The following is a 16,241-nucleotide window of genomic DNA, read 5'->3' on the forward strand; positions in this document are numbered from 1 at the left end:
GAGGGATCTGGACATCCCACCTGGTGCTCCTGGTCGGCCCCCTCCCCCAGCCAGAGGAGGGTGGGCTGGGTGGGAGGCCCCTCGGGCAGGCTTGGGACACGGTGGCCCCTGTCCAGTTGGCCAGATCAGCTTGGGGACTAGGGGCCAAGGGTGGCAGTGGTGGGGAGGAATGACAGGCTGTGAGTGAGCAGGAAGTAGTCAGTGGTGGTGGCTGGAGGGAGGAAGCCTTGTTGATTGACCCCACGTGCTTGGGAGAGCAGGCGGGAGCGCTTCCCTTCTGGGTGGGCGGCCTCGTACCAAGATAACCAATCTTGGGGTCAGGCTGTCCTGAGCTGGCCCTGACCGAGGCATGGGCGTTCCGCCCTGTGGTTTCCAGCTCCCCAGGTGTCTTTACCCCACGGCCTCCCTGTCACACCCCGGGTCTTCCTCGGAGAACTGGACAGACCCCGGGCCAGCCCCCCACAGTGGGTTCCTCCCTCCCCGCTTTCTCCTTCAGGGCAGCTGTTTCCTGAGGGGAGCAGAGCCACAGCATTGTGCCCAAGGGTGACTTTCATTCTCCTCTCACTGCCCTGTCGTGGTGACTTCTGCCAAGGAGTACCTCCTATGTGCTAGGCTCTGTGCCTGGGGACATTAGCCCCTGATCCTGACGCCATGCTGCAGGGGGAGATGGTATTTGCTTGGGGGCCGTGGTCCCTCAGGCTGAGACACAGATAAGATAGGCTGCAGCTTATATGCAAATTCCCAGGGGATTAGCTGTCGTTCTGCCCCTTTGGTTCTGGAGATTCTGTGGGATGCCGGAGCCAGGAGTGATGTCATTGCAGAGACAACACTGAATTCACTAACAGTTCTACGTAAAAAACCAAGCCTTCCCTGATTTAACTATTTACAGCTACGGCTTATTGGCCACACGACTCACAACTTTCTGAGGACACTCGGCCTGTCTCAGAGCCAAGACTGAGAGTCCCTGCCTTCTCGGGGCAGATTCCCACAGCGGTCCCCGAGGTGGCTATTCCTGCGTCGCTTCCCCCCATTTGGTCCCAAGATGAGCATGCTGGGTCTCAGGGCGACCCAGGGCCACGTAAGGAGTCAATGGAGGGACGTGAGTTTGAGCCCAGGTCGGCCTGGCCGCAGGCCTGTGTGGTTCTGCTCAGCAAGGAGGGGGGCTGGAGAAGAACAGATGGCCCAAAGGGGTGTGGAGGTGGGGGTGGCCCTCACCCGAGGACTCAAGACACCGGTTCCTTCCTCGTGTTGCTGCGAGGGTGTTGCTGGCCCCGTGCAGAAAGCAGGGCAACGTCCCTGGCACAGCGAGCACCCAGGAAACGGAAGTGAGGGGTCAGTGGGGTTTGTGGGGCCCTGCGCTGGGGTTGGTGTCGCCTGACCGTCCTGCTGCCCTGATCTTGCTCAGCGATGCTTCAGGGAGCTCTACCCCCGCTCCCCGCCCCGGGAATAACCCCTTCTTCAAGGCAAAACTAGGCGGGTTTGGAGAAAGGCTTGGCCACAGGGTGCGCCTTGCTTCTGCCCGTGACCGCCACCCGCCCACAAGCTCTGTGGGAAACCCCCGTCTCCCCTCAACGAAGCTTCACCTCCCTCCTTCTGGAAATGGCCTGCGCGGACACCTCCAAACTCGCTTTGTTTTCAGTTTGCCTTTTTCGTGGCCACGGGAGGCCGCGGTTTTTGTGCCTAATATGGCCTCCTTCGTCTCTCCTGCCCATCCCTCCACTTCGGGGTCCCAGCCCTGGGGTTGAGGGCAGGAGCTCCTCTGAATGGCACCTCGTTCTCCAAGGTTGTCCACACGGGTGTCTCCCAGTGCCCTGCGCCCAGGGACTGTCCCCCTCCCGTCCTCACCACGGCTCCCTCCTTCTTCCAGGTCTTTGTTCAAATGTCCCCTTCACGTAAGGCCTTCCCGGCCAGCGTCCTTAAAATTGCACATCCCACCCTCCGCCTGCACCCTGTCCTCCTTCCCTGCTTTCTCCTATCACCACCCGACACACAGTGTATTTGACTTATTTATTTTCTCTCTCCACCCACAGAATGTACACCGTGTAAAGGCAGGTTTGTGTTGGTTTTGTGGATGCGACGAGGTGCCTGGCATGTTGTAGCTGCTGGATAAATATTTGTCGAGCCAATGAATGAGTATCACCCTACGCTCACGTTCCTGAATCGCCTGCCCCAGTGACATGGGGCCCAGCCAGACCACGGTCGCAAGTCAGCCAGCCTGTCATTGGGTCTGAGATGGACCCCGGCTCATCTGTCTTTTCGGCTTCCAATGCTCCCTCATGGTTCATTTCTAACAGGTGCAAACCTGTGAATCCAGTGTTGGGGGTGGGGAGGCCAGGGGTGGTTGGGAAGGGGATGTGTTCTTTTTTATTTTTATTTTAAAAAAAATTTTTTTTTCAACGTTTATTTATTTTTTGGGACACAGAGAGACAGAGCATGAACGGGGGAGGGGCAGAGAGAGAGGGAGACACAGAATCGGAAACAGGCTCCAGGCTCTGAGCCATCAGCCCAGACGCCTGACGCGGGGCTCAAACTCACGGACCGCGAGATCGTGACCTGGCTGAAGTCGGACGCCCAACCGACTGCGCCACCCCAGGCGCCCCATGGGAAGGGGATGTGTTCTGGGCGAATGGAAGTCACACTGAGGATTTGGGGAGAGAAATGGGAGGGGGGGGCGGGAGGAGGGAGGAGCCAACTTCAGTTCATTTTCTCCTTGCCTTGAAAAATCACCTCAGCGGTGGAGAGAAGCAGGTTAGGCCCGTTGTGACCAATGGAAAGGCCTGGAGAGGGAAAGACAGGGGGGGGGGGGGGGGGGGGGGGGGGAGGGGGGGGAGGAGAGGAAGATGGCTCCCCCTGCTTGGCCTAGCTTGGCTCATCCTTGGGGTAAAGCATGGCGAGGTCTGTGTGGCCTCCTCTTGCGCCTCTGAGCGTGTGTTTAGGTGTGTGAGAATTCACAGGGGGGTGCTCCGGGGGCAGGTGGGAGCAGAGGAATCTGACCGCGTGTGGAGGCCGCCTGTGAGGCTGTGTCTGCCAAGGACTGGGGGGTTCCGGGTGCAGAGAGGTGTGTGTCCGTGTGCGTAGGCAGAGTGTAAGCATCCGTGAGTTTGCACATGGCTCCGTGGAGAACAGTATGTCCCATTCCTGCGTCTACAGGTGGGGCGGGCGGGTTGGGGGGGGGGAGGCCTTTGAGAGCTTGGCAAAAGGCCCAAAGAGCCGCAGAACAGTGGGAGAAGCCTGGACAACGGGGCCCCAGGGAGGGAACTGTAAAGGGTCTGGGATAAATGTGTTGAAAAGAAAGCCTGAAGAGTAAGTTAGTAACTGTCTCCTTGCAGAGAAATGAGTTTTCGTCCAGTGGCTACAGAGGGGGATATTAAAAGAAAACGCACTGAGGTTGCATCTGGAGAAATTTACTTTAGACGAGGAAAAACGATCCTCTTGACTCCCAAGGTTATTAGCCTCTGGGATCTCTTCAGGGTCAAGAGGAATGTTTTCGATAATAGGACACATCCCATCCTAAGGTGGAAAGTGGGCAATTCTGCCTGGGAACGCATACGCATGCATGCAGTTTTTAAGTTCATGTATTCGTTCGGCAATTATTGGGGTTCTCTGCGTCTGGCCTTATGGGGGATGTGACGATTATTAATACATGATTTCTTTGCTCGCAGAGCACATAGTCCTGGAGGGGAGATAAAACGGATATGAGCCCAGCCAGCGATCATTCAGGAAGCCAGCGGTACGTGCCTTCGGAGAAACGCCAACCTCCCGCAGCCCCGGGTCATTTCTGGAGTGGAGGCTAGTGGTGATGTCGTGGGGGAGCTGAGGCTGTGTATCTCAGGGATCTGCTCCCCTGAGCAGATTCTGGGGGTCGGGTAGGTGCTGTCATACTCGCTTGTGTGATCAGAGGTCAACTTTTAGTGGGGGGTGAGGGGCTGTTCCCTTCCAGCCTGGAGTGGGGGTGGGCAAAGAGGCCCGAGTCGGGTACGAACCAGAGACTGGGTCGGGACAGAGCAAGGTCGCGGGGTAGGGATGGGGGGACAATCACACAACTCCTCGGATGCTGGGGCTGTCTCACCATTTCACCCTGCCACTGACAGGACCTGAGTTCTGAATTGTGTTTCCATGAGAGAAAAAAGAGCGGGGCTTGGTGTGGGCTGGGCCATCGTGGGGGGGATGCTGACATTCATTGCCACCTTCTGCGGGTCCCGGAGCTACGAGCTTTATCTGTATTTTGTATTTGTTCTTTAATTATTTCGGCAAACATTTCTTGAGCACCCACTGAGGACAAGGTATGCACCGGGTGCTGGGGGTCCTGGGGGTGCTGGGGGACGTAGCCTCGGCAAGACAGGTGGAATCTCTGGCCTCCTCGGAAGAGCTAGAAAAGCAAAAGCGAAGAGCCAGGTATAATGAGATTCGGGGCGTGGCGAGGGGAGCATAGGTGCCATGCGATCCCACAGGAGGGGACCACTCAGCCTCGTGGGGAGGACATCAGTGAGGATCTCTGGAAGATGCTGATGTCTGCGCCGGGGGATCTAAGGACGGGAAGAAACCTGAAGGGGTGGTCCACGGTAGTGAGGAGAATGTTCCGGGCGGAGATCCGGCGTGGGCACTGCCTGGAGGTGAGAACGGGCAGAAACCCAACTGTGGAACATGGGCTTGGAGGCTGAGTGCAGTTGAGAAAGGAAGTCGGGACCAGCCCTTCAGAGGAGCTTCAAAGTCAACTGAAAGATTTTAGATCCTTCCTCAAGCGCTTGGGGCACCCCTGAAGAATTTTAAGCAGGGGGCCGAAGGGAAGAGAGTTGTGTCTTCTTTAGAAAGCTTCCTCGGGCTGTAGGGTAGAGATGGGCCTGGGCTTGGGAAGACTCCGGAGGCAGGTCGACCTTAGAAGGCTACTGCACTGGTCTAGGCTGGACTGAGAGTGGCTTTGTTGGGGGAGGGGGTGGTCAGCGCTTTCTGGTTGACTGTGGCGAGTGAGGAAGAGGGTTTCAGCAACCAGGTAAGGGCAGTGTCATCTCTGGGATGGGAAATCCAGGAGCAGCGTATCTGCTTTGGACGCCACTGCACAGATTCTCCTTCTGTCCCATTTTGCAGGTGAGGAGACCGAGGCCAAGAGCAACGGAAGCTTCAGAACCCAGCTGGCGGCCGAACCGGGATTGGGGTTGATGGCAAGAGCCGTCCACACTCACTGCCCGCCCCTGGCAGGGGTCCCCTCTGAGCTCGCTGACCCCGGGAAGGGTTCAACCGGCGGCCAGCAGGAGCTGCGGTTTTTTCTGTGGGTGGAGGCCGGGGCCACAGTGAGGAAGGGAGACGTCAGGGCCTGAGGAGCCGTGCAGGAAGTTCAGCTCACAGCAAACGCCCCTCCAAGGCCAGCGAAGATCTGGCAGCTTCAGAAAGGGACTAATGGAGGGACCCTGAGGCCCAGCCCCTGGATCCCGTGACTCGGGGTTCGTGTCCCCAACGCTCTCTGACTTTCTGGAGCTTCCTGACGGCCCAGTGTTCACCTCCAGCAACAAAAGCTGCCACGACCCCCACGATGTACGGAGAGGTGCACTTTCAAGGCACCCCCATAGCTACTAGATCCGGACAGACTTGTCCCCTCTTGGTGGGGCTTTAGGAATTTTTTCAAATATTTTTTTAAGTTTATTGATTTGTTATTGAGAGAGAGAGAGAGAGAGAGAGAGAGCGAGAGCACAAGCTGGGAAGGGGCAGAGAGAGACGGAGACACAGACTCCGAAGCAGGCTCCAGGCTCCGAGCTGTCAGCACAGAGCCCGACGTGGGGCTCGAACTCACGAACTCATGTGGGCTCGAACCCACAAACTGTGAGATCATGACCTGAGCCGCAGTCAGACGCTTAACCAATTGAACCACCCAGCCGCCGCCGGGGCTTTAGTATTTTTATACCCTTTGGAAAAAAGAGAAAAACAAACCCAGACACCGGGAGCGACACGCTCAAGGTCCCCGGGTGCTTGCACACTTTCTGCATCTTCGAATGCCTCATGGTTCTTGGCCCCGTACGACCTGGCCCAGAGGGTGGCTCAGGGGAAGTTCATGGTTTCGAATTGCTTCTGCATGTCCTAGAACCCAGATCTCTGGACTCCTGGTCGCTCAGCGGACACTGAAAATACCCAAAGTGCGTACCCATCCCTGGGGCTGGGGCTGACTCAAGCAGACACAGAGGGCTGGGCGACGCTGCTCCCCATCCTGTGCCTCCCGCAGGCCTGCCCCAAGGAATCCCAGCTTGCTCAGACCTCTTCTGCTCTCTCAGTGACATGTGTCCTCAGACGGCCAAGATTGGAGTCACCCAGGGTGCCGGCTCGAAATGCAGAGCCCAGTTTGTCCTTTTAGAACTGCTAGACTGGGAATATTTGGTGGAGTTGATGCGGGTGCTGTCTTGAATTTGCATCGTCTTTTCTTTTTTAAGGTTATTTACTTATTTTGAGAGAGAGAGAGGGAGGGAGAGAGAGAGAGAGAGAACCTCAAGCAAGCTCCGTGCTCTGTACAGGGCCGGACGCGGGGCTCGGGCCCAAGGACCGTGAGGTCACGACCCGAACTGAGGTCAAGAGTCGGAGGCTGAACTGACTGAGCCACCCGGGCGCCTCTTGAATTTGCTTTTTACACTGGCTCCCCCCATCATTCTTAGGCAGCCCTGTCGTAGGGATGCAGAGAGAAGTTTCTCCAACCAGAAGACGGAGGTCTGGGAGGGCCCTGGCTCGAGGCCTTGGATGGGAGTTGGCCCTACCCCCCACCCTGCACTGTTTGGCGACTGCGGCTGAGTTGCCAGGGGAAACAGGCTGTGTAACTTCCTGACTTTGGCGGCTTTCCCTCCTTGGCCTTATCTCAACATCCGCCACCCAGTCCAGGGTCTGTGCTGGTCACGTAGGAGAGGAAGCCGGTGCCAGGCGTGTGGAGGCGTACTCAGGGCACCGGGGAAACGCTGGCCCCAGGTCCTGGGGCAGGGAGGAGCGTGGGGATGTGGTTCTGAAGAGGGGCGGAGGCTGCAGATTGCTTAACGTCCTTCTCCTTGGCCCGGGGGGACCCTGGCCAGGTAGAGGCTGCGATGTGTGGCCAGAAGTCTCTGTCAGTCCCCTGGAGGTTCAGCGCCCCACTCCCCCCCATCCCCCCCAGCCCCGAAGGTGGTATTGCCTCCTGGCCGGTGTCCTCTCCCCTCCTTCCCTCCTTCTTCCCTCTGGACCCAGGGCCTCCAGCCCCCCCCCCCCCCCCCCCCGGGCCCCCCCCACACTCTCCTAACCTTCCCTCTCCCCTCTGCTCTTTTCCTGGTGCTCAGCATCTTTCCCCGGGGTCCTCCTCAAACCCTCTCCCCACTACCGCCCCACGCCTGGGCTCTCTGGCCTGCAGCAGGGAGGCCCCACAGTATTTAAGGATGGAGAGCGAGTTTTGAAGAAGAGGGGAGGCAGCAAATACTTTGAGTGAAACAACTCGTTGCCTTCAAGCGTTTATTTATGTGTTCAGCTCTACTCTACTTTGGGAAGAATTGACGGCCGGTTCGAGAGTTCAAGGGCTCCAGGAAGAAGGGGGCAGTGAGATAGGCTTTCAGGCACCCTTGCAACTTAGAGGATTTACAGTCGGATGCCTGACCGTATTTATACTACAGAGGATGAAGATATCCGCCCTCCCCCCTTCCTGCTTAGCCCCCTGCTCTGGGGGAAGGAGAAGAAGGGACGAAAAACCACCAGGCCCCGTGCAAATGGATTTCTGAGCCCTCTTTGGGGCTATTTCCGAACGTCACACAAGAGGAAACAAAGGCCCAGGTGGTTAGGCAGGTGGCCCAAGGTCTCTCGGCTGCCAGTGGCCGGGCCAGGGTCCTAACCCTGCTGGTCTGGCTCCAAAATGAGTCCCGCTTTCCTTCTTCGCTGTGCCGCCCAGGGAGCACAGATCACAGGAGAGCTTCTTCGGAGCCGCCCCTTGGAGGGACTTCTCTTGGCTGTGAGGCAGCCTGGAAGAAATTGTGCTAAACTGAGAACTGAGTGAGCATTGCAGAATTCCCTCTCAGACAGATGGTCACTGCTCCAACGGAGAGCAGAAGTTGGGTTTGAAGAGGGGTGGAGGCTGCAGAAGCTGGGGCGGCGGGGCAGGTCCGGAGGAAGGAGGTGGGGCCCCCATTTTGAAGAAGTCCCAAGACGTACGTATCAAAGGAGTTCAGAGACAACACTAGCGAACGAAGAACTACGTTCTCCCACAGGAGGCGTGGGAGTCTCTTGGCCGTGCTCTCTGTGTGGCCCAGTTGCCCCCAAGCCACTCTGAGAAGCCTCACTGATCCCTGGGCTACAGGGATCCTCCGAGATGCATTTCAAGGACAGAGAGACACAGAGAGAGAAAGAGGAAGAGAGACAGAAGCAGGGGACCACTGTCCCTTCTCCTGGCTCCCGGATGGGAGACCAGCTCAAGCCACAGGCCAGACTTTTCATTTTTATTATTTATTTTTTTTTATTTTATTTTATTTTATTTTTTTTTTATGAAATTTATTGACAAATTGGTTTCCGTACAACACCCAGTGCCTCATCCCAAAAGGTGCCCTCCCCAATACCCATCACCCACCCTCCCCTCCCTCCCACCCCCCATCAACCCTCAGTTTGTTCTCAGTTTTTAACAGTCTCTTATGCTTTGGCTCTCTCCCACTCTAACCTCTTTTTTTTTTTTTTTTTTTTCCTTCCCCCCCCCCTGGGTTTCCTTTTAAGTTTCTCAGGATCCACATAAGAGTGAAACCATATGGTATCTGTCTTTTCTCTGTATGGCTTATTTCACTTAGCATTACACTCTCCAGATCCATCCACGTTGCTACAAAGGGCCATATTTCATTTTTTCTCATTGCCACATAGTACTCAATTGTGTATATATACCACAATTTCTTTATCCATTCATCAGGTTGATGGACATTTAGGCTCTTTCCATACTTTGGCTATTGTTGAGAGTGTTGCTATGAACATTGGGGTACAAGTGCCCCAGACTTTTCATTTTAACTGTGACTTGATGACTCTTTTGATGGCTCTCATCTCCCAGGCTCCTCCCATTGACACGTGCTTATCCAGCAGAGTCAAAATTCTGATCCCTGTGGCCTCAGCCCGGGCGGGAGTACCTCTGCAGGCTGGCAGGGTGGGGTCAGGTGAAGCCCCAGGACGGTTTCAAGGCCCAGAGGGGTGAGAAGGAGCTGCCGGGGGACCCAGCGCGGCCCGGGTCTGGGGACCACACGCAGGGTTTACTCTGAGGCTCCTTTGGGAGTGGTGACTGGCTAGGAAGGGTTCAGGGAGCCTGGGAGTGGGGCCCGGGGGCGGGGACCTGCCCTCTCCTCAGGCTCTTAGCCCTTTTAAGCCTTGATTGCTCTGGCCCGGGGGTGGCCTGGAGTCAGTCGGGCCGCAAAGGGGCGGAGTAGAGGACGGGAGCCAAGGGGAGCATGGGGATGGGACCCAAAGGAGGCGGGTGACCCAGACGCATAACAGGGAGTACGGCCAGGACAGGGCGGGGCGCAGGGGAGAAGGTGGGAGAGGAAGGCAGGGAGGAGTGGGCAGAGCTGGCTGAGGCTGGGAGGGGAGAGCAAGGGCACCCCACCCCGACCCCACCGGATATGGCTGCACTTTGCAGCCAAGTTTTGCTGAGAAGGGGAAGGTCGCCTCCCTACTTATCGGGGTGGAACCGGCTTTGTGAGGCCCCAGGCTTGTAGAGTTTTGGAAGCCCCACTGAAGAGAGACAAAGCAAAATTATTAAGACAAAATCAATTACAGGAGTAAACATTTATTTAGAATAACAATCATGCCAAGTTAGAAGTGTTTTCAAATCTGGCAAATACTATAAACATTGTAACCATCTGAAAGAGTCACGTAAAATCTGCGTGAATTCCCTGAATTCAGCTCTAAAATAGCTGTCGCCCTTACCTTTTCTGGCTTCTTAAAAAAAATCTTTTTTTAATGTTTATTTATTTTTGAGTGAGAGGGAGAGAGACAGAGTGTGAGCCAGGGAGGGGCAGAGAGAGAGAGGGAGACACAGAATCCGAAGCAGGCTCCAGCTCTGAGCCATCAGCACAGAGCCTGATGCAGGGCTCGAACCCACGAACCGTGAGATCATGACCTGCGCCGAAGCTGGACGCGTAACCAACTGAGCCACCCGGGTGTCCCCGTTTTTGTTTTTTTTTTTTAATTTTTTTAAACATGTATTTTTGAGAGACAGAGAGAGACAGAGCATGAGTGGGGGAGGGGCAGAGAGAGAGAGGGAGAGACAGAATCCGAAGCAGGCTCCAGGCTCTGAACTGTCAGCACAGAGCCCGATGCGGGGCTCCAACCCATGAACTGTGAGATCATGACCTGAACGGAAGTCAGATGCCTAACAGACTCAGCCACCCAGGGGCCCCATCTGGCTATTTATTCTTTGTCTCTCCAAATGACAGTGATTTTATAATATTATTTTACACAGACAGAATACAGTGATAATTCATTCTTTCCTCTGATAGGGGTTGATCAACACTTTTATTATTATTAATAGATTAAGATGTTTCTTTCATGTCACAGTTTGCTGTGGGCAAAATAGCAATTTTTATAATTGTCGAATTTGGGAAAATCTGAGCTAAATTTCTTATAGGAGTTGCAGAATTTCAGGACACTGTTCAGTAATTAATCATAAATGTTCTTTGAATTGATGGCACTCATTAACCAACTCGTCATAGGTCCTAGTTTTTGTGTACTAAGAGGAGTTTACGCAAGCTCTGTCAATGGCGATATTTTATGTCAAACCAGTAAGAAATGTAAGATATCCCCAATGTGTTCCTATGATTTTCTTCTTGTTAGTTGGATTATTAAACAATCCAAGTGCCTGTTTATTCAAACTCTGTCTATTTCTCTTATTGAATTGCCTTTTTTGATAGAACTTTTGCTCCAATTTACAATTTCAAAATAATTTGTACTGATTTCATGGCTCATTTTTACCACTTTTGTTTCATAAACCTATGAAGTACTTTTGTTGACATATGATTGACACATAACATTGCATCAGTTCCAGGTGGGCAATATAATGTTGCAGTATTTGTATATATTGCGAACCGATCACGGCTGTACATCTAGTTAACATCTGTTAGCTTTTTTTTTTTTTTAATTTTTTTTTTTCAACGTTTATTTATTTTTGGGACAGAGAGAGACAGAGCATGAACGGGGGAGGGGCAGAGAGAGAGGGAGACACAGAATCGGAAACAGGCTCCAGGCTCTGAGCCATCAGCCCAGAGCCTGACGCGGGGCTCGAACTCACGGACCGCGAGATCGTGACCTGGCTGAAGTCGGACGCTTAACCGACTGCGCCACCCAGGCGCCCCTGTTAGCTTTTTTATCATGAGAGATTTTAAGATCGCCTCTCTTAGCATCTTCCAAATAGACAATAGAGTATTATTAACTATAGCCATCATGTTATAATTACACCCCATGACTAATTTGTCTTATAATTGGGAACTAGTGCCTTTTGACCATCTTCGCTCAATTCCCCCAGCCCTGACTCCCCACGTCTAGCCACACAGATCCCCGCACATCTGTTCTCTGTATCTCTGAGTTGGGTTTTGTTTCTTTGTTGTTGTTTCGATTCTACACAGAAGTGAGTGTTGTTCTGCAACCCTCTCAGGAGCTTCCTGGATGGAATCTCAAACTGGCCCTGTATGTGGAGGACAGAGAGAGACCAAAGAAAGAAATGAGCACTGCAGGTTGGAAGGTGGCAGGTTGAAGAGTGAGGGAACTTAGGTACGAGGATGGGAGCCAGACTAGTAGATCCCGCCCTGCTTCCCCCAAATCGTAATAGTTTATATAGAAGGCTTAACGGGGTTCGGTCACATATACTGGCCAGATGCTCTCAGGGCCGCATCATTATCTCAAGGCTGTGTCCTTGGAGCAGCCTCTGGGAGGGGGAAAGCCAAGCGGAACCATAAACCAAGGACAGAGGAGGGGCTAAGGAGCCTCGGATTGCCCGGGTCCAGCTCATGGGTCAACCGAGGTCAGGTCTTTGATGACCTCCCCCAACAGTGAGATCATATCATTTGTCTTTCCCGGTCTGACTTATTTCACTTAGCATAATACCCTGAAGATGCATCCATATTATCACAAATGGCAAGATTTCACTCTTTTATTTTTATTGTCGACTAGCATTCTGTTGTCTATATATACCACATTTTTTCCTTTTTCTTTTTTTTTTGAGAGAATTTATTGTTTATTTTATTTTATTTATTTTGTTTTGTTAAGAAATGTTTAATGTTTATTTATTTTGAGAGAGAGAGGGAGAGGAGAGAGAGAGAGAGAGGAGAGAGAGAGAGACGGGGCAGAGACAGAGGGAGACACAGAATCTGAAGCAGGACTCCAGGCTCCGTGTTGTTAGCACAGAGCCCAATGGGTGAGCCCTGAACTCACAAACCACCAGATCATGAGCTGAGCCAAAGTCGGATGCCTAACTGACCGAGCCACCCAGGCGCCCCCTATGTACCACATTTTTTGTATTCATTTATTCATCAGTGGACGCTTAGGTTGTTTTTATGTCTTGGCTATTGTCAATAATGGTGCAACGAACATAGAAGTACATATATCTTTTTGAGTTAAGTGTTTTTGTGTCCTTTGGGTAAATACCCAGAAGTGATTGCTGGATGATATGGTATTTCTATTTTTAAGTTTTTGAAGAACCTCCATACTCGTTTGGACTGTGGCTGCACCAATTTGCATTCCCACCAACAGCACTCGAGAGTTTCCTTTTTTCTGCATCCTTGCCAACATTTGTTACTTCTTGTCTTTTTGATAATGACCCGTCTGACAGGTGTGAGGTGATATCTCATTGTGGTTTTGATTTGGATTTCCCTGATGATTACTGACGTTGAGCCCCCCTTTTTTTTTTAAGTACAATTTTTTTTTTCAACGTTTATTATTTTTTGGGACAGAGAGAGACAGAGCATGAACGGGGAGGGGCAGAGAGAGAGGGAGACACAGAATCGGAAACAGGCTCCAGGCTCCGAGCCATCAGCCCAGAGCCCGGCGCGGGGCTCGAACTCACGGACCGCGAGATGGTGACCTGGCTGAAGTCGGACGCTTAACCGACTGTGCCACCCAGGCGCCCCGAGCCCCTTTTAATGTACCTGTTTGGCCATGTGTATGTCTTCTTTGGAAAAATGTCTACTCAGAGCCTCTGCCCATTTTTTAATTGGATTTTTTTTTTGCAATTACATTGTAGTTCTTTGTGTCTTTTGGATATTAATCCCTTATCAGCTACGTGATTGGTAAATATTTTCTCTCATTCAGTAGGCTGCCTCTTCATTTTGCTGATCGTTTCCTTTTCTGTAGAGAATAAACTCGTTAATTTTTGTTAATGTTTATTTATTTTTGACAGAGAGAGACAGAGCATGAGCAGGGGGAGGGGCAGAGAAAGAGGGAGACCCAGAATCCGAAGCAGGCTCCAGGCTCTGAGCTGTCAGCACAGAGCCCGACACGGGGCTCGAACTCACAGACTGCGAGATCATGACCTGAGCCGAAGTCGGACACTCAACCAACTGAGCCACCCAGGAGCCTCAAGCTCATTAATTTTAAAGTAAATTTTCTGTTCTTCAACACATACATTTAAAGTTGATGAAAGAGAATATACTCTCTTTAAAAAATTAAAAAAATTTTTTTTAAGTAAGCTCTGTGCCCAGTGTGGGGCTCAAACTCATGACCCTGAGATCAAGAGTCGCATGCTGTTCCCACTGTGCCTGCCAGGCATCCTGAAGAGGATGTACTCTTGACATCTGCCCATATCTGTTAAATCTCACTTGTATTATTTACATCTGCAAAGAGACTTTCCAAGATGCAGTTAAGAAAGGCACGATAAACTGAGGGTTGATGGGGGGAGGGAGGGAGGGAAGGGAGGGTGGGGGATGGGTATTGAGGAGGGCACCTGTTGGGATGAGCACTGGGTGTTGTATGGAAACCAATTTGACAATAAATTTCATATTTAAAAAAAGGCATGTTCAAGTTGTAACAACTTTTTGAGTAAATTTTTTTTTTTTTTTTTTTTTTTTTTTTGCATTTTGTATTTTGTGTTTCTCTCCCAAGAAATATTTCAGATCCTTAAAAGGTCACTGTTACCTGGCAAGGTGTGGTAGGCCCCTCCCCTCCTCCAAACATCTCTCAATTCCCAAAACGTCTAAATATTTACCTTACACGGGAAGACGACTTTGCAGATATGGCTCCGTGAAGGATCCCGAGAGGGGAAGATTCTTTTGGGTTATCCTGGTGAGCTCAACCTAATCTAATCACAGGAGTCCTTAAAATCAGAGACATTTTCCCAGTAGAAGGAAATGTGACTCATGTAGAGTGCTCAGAGACGAAGGGCTACTGGCTTTAAAGATGGAGGAAGTGGGCCACGGGCCAAGGAATATCGTGGGCTTCAGGAACTGGATTAAGGATTCACTCTAGAGCCTTGGTAAGTAAGGAACACAATTCTGCTGACACCTTAGTTTTAGGCCAGTGAGAACTCCTCAATGGTAAGATAATATACTTGTGCTGTTTTAAGCCAGGAAATTTGTGGTGGTTTGCTAGAGCAGGAGTAGAAAACTAATACACAAGGCCTGAAACGTTTTTCAATGGAAAGACTGTTTCCTTCTACTCAGAAAAGTTCAAGTGGGCTTATGTGTTTGAGATGATCTCAGAGAAGAATGTAAAAAGGAAAACCCCTATCACTGTTGGAAAAACAGAAGTAGCCGACAAGTGTAGGTCCTCTGGAGGCAGCTTTCTCTCTGGTGAGGCATACGATGTGTTCATAATTACATCTGCTGCATTACTGGGTCTCTTCCTGGCCAGAGAGAACTTCCGTTTTGGCCAGGCAGTGAGAAGAACGGCATCTCTACTTACAACATCACACGATGGGGGGTATTGGAAGTTTTTCACAGACTGGCTTCTGGCTTTTGAAACAATGTCAACCCTTGTTTTTCTTCCGCTTTGCACGTACTTTTGGTGTTGGGTGCCACAGCACCTATTCCCACCGAGAATACGGCTGGCACTTTCCGGGTCCTGGCGTGAGGTGAGGTGGCGTGGCAGGCCGGCAGAGGGAATGTTCCAGGCACCCATTCCGCCAGCAGGACAGTAGGCAACAACTTCACTATTGCAGCTGATGGAGAACCACACACACAGGTTTCACAGAAATCCCGAAATCTACAAAACACACGGCCAAGCAGACACATGGCTGCGAGCCCTGATGTGAGTCTTGCAAGGGCTCCTGCTTAGGGAAGTCCTGAAACTTAAGCACTGAGAGCTTTGGGGTATATTCAGAGAAAGCCTGGCAGCGGATTCCCTGACGCTACACTGTCACCCTGTCCTTCCTGCCTTGACCTGACACCTTTCCTTCAGAGAGGCGGCCTGGGTTGAGAAGAGAACACAGACTTGTGAGTTTGGACAGTGATCTCTCTCGGCCTCAGTCTCCTCTTTGGCGACGCGGGTAGTTACCCCCCAGGGATGAGGGTTTGGTGGACTTAGGGGAAACACCAGCCAGCAGTCAGCAGGCTGCTGACTTTGTCGTGGCTCCTCCTGGGGCTGCTGGGAAGAGGCTGGGAGAGGAGAGGTGCCTGGAAAAGTCCTTCCCCCACTTGACTGCGGGCAGGGTCGTGCTCCCCCTTTCGGGCCTGCGGGGTATGCTAGCTTGGATCACCCCCACCCTGATCCCACCTCCACGGCTGTGGCCACCGCCCCCCCCCCCACCCCCCTTGTTCTTCTGAGGATCCCAAAGGAGACAAGGCTGGGAACTCCAGAGAAAGAATGTGGAGGCTGCTGGAGTAGGTCCTTTTAAGAACAACTAGGGGTGACCCCAGCTCCCTTCCTGCCTTCCCCCGGGGGCTGTGAACAGCGCTCGTGCCCCTGCAGACAACCCTTCAGCCCAGAGAGTGTCTCGAATGCACCCTGTGCCTTTGCAGCACAGAAGTCCAGTGGCGGTGAGCTTCGGACCGGCAGGCTGCCAGGGACCGGGGAGAGGTTTGCGAGGGGGAGAGCGGCTCACAGGGTCACAGAGACTTCACGGCGCTTCGGCCCCCGTTCTGCTCACCGGGCCCGGAGGAGAAAACGTACTTGGACGGTGCAGAGGCTTTGTGAGGCTTGGGGCACACAGACTGCCCGGGTCAGTTCAGTTTCGTCCCTGCAGGTTGGGGAGGTATAAGAGGCCAAACCAGACTGGGAAAATCATCAAACTTCTAAAAGCACTTCTAGAACAGTCCATGCACAAACTGGGAAGCGGTTAAAAGGCAGGTTTCCCAAAGCCG

This window comes from Lynx canadensis, chromosome F1 (genome assembly GCF_007474595.2).
Source record: "Lynx canadensis isolate LIC74 chromosome F1, mLynCan4.pri.v2, whole genome shotgun sequence".
NCBI classification, from domain to species: domain Eukaryota; kingdom Metazoa; phylum Chordata; class Mammalia; order Carnivora; family Felidae; genus Lynx; species Lynx canadensis.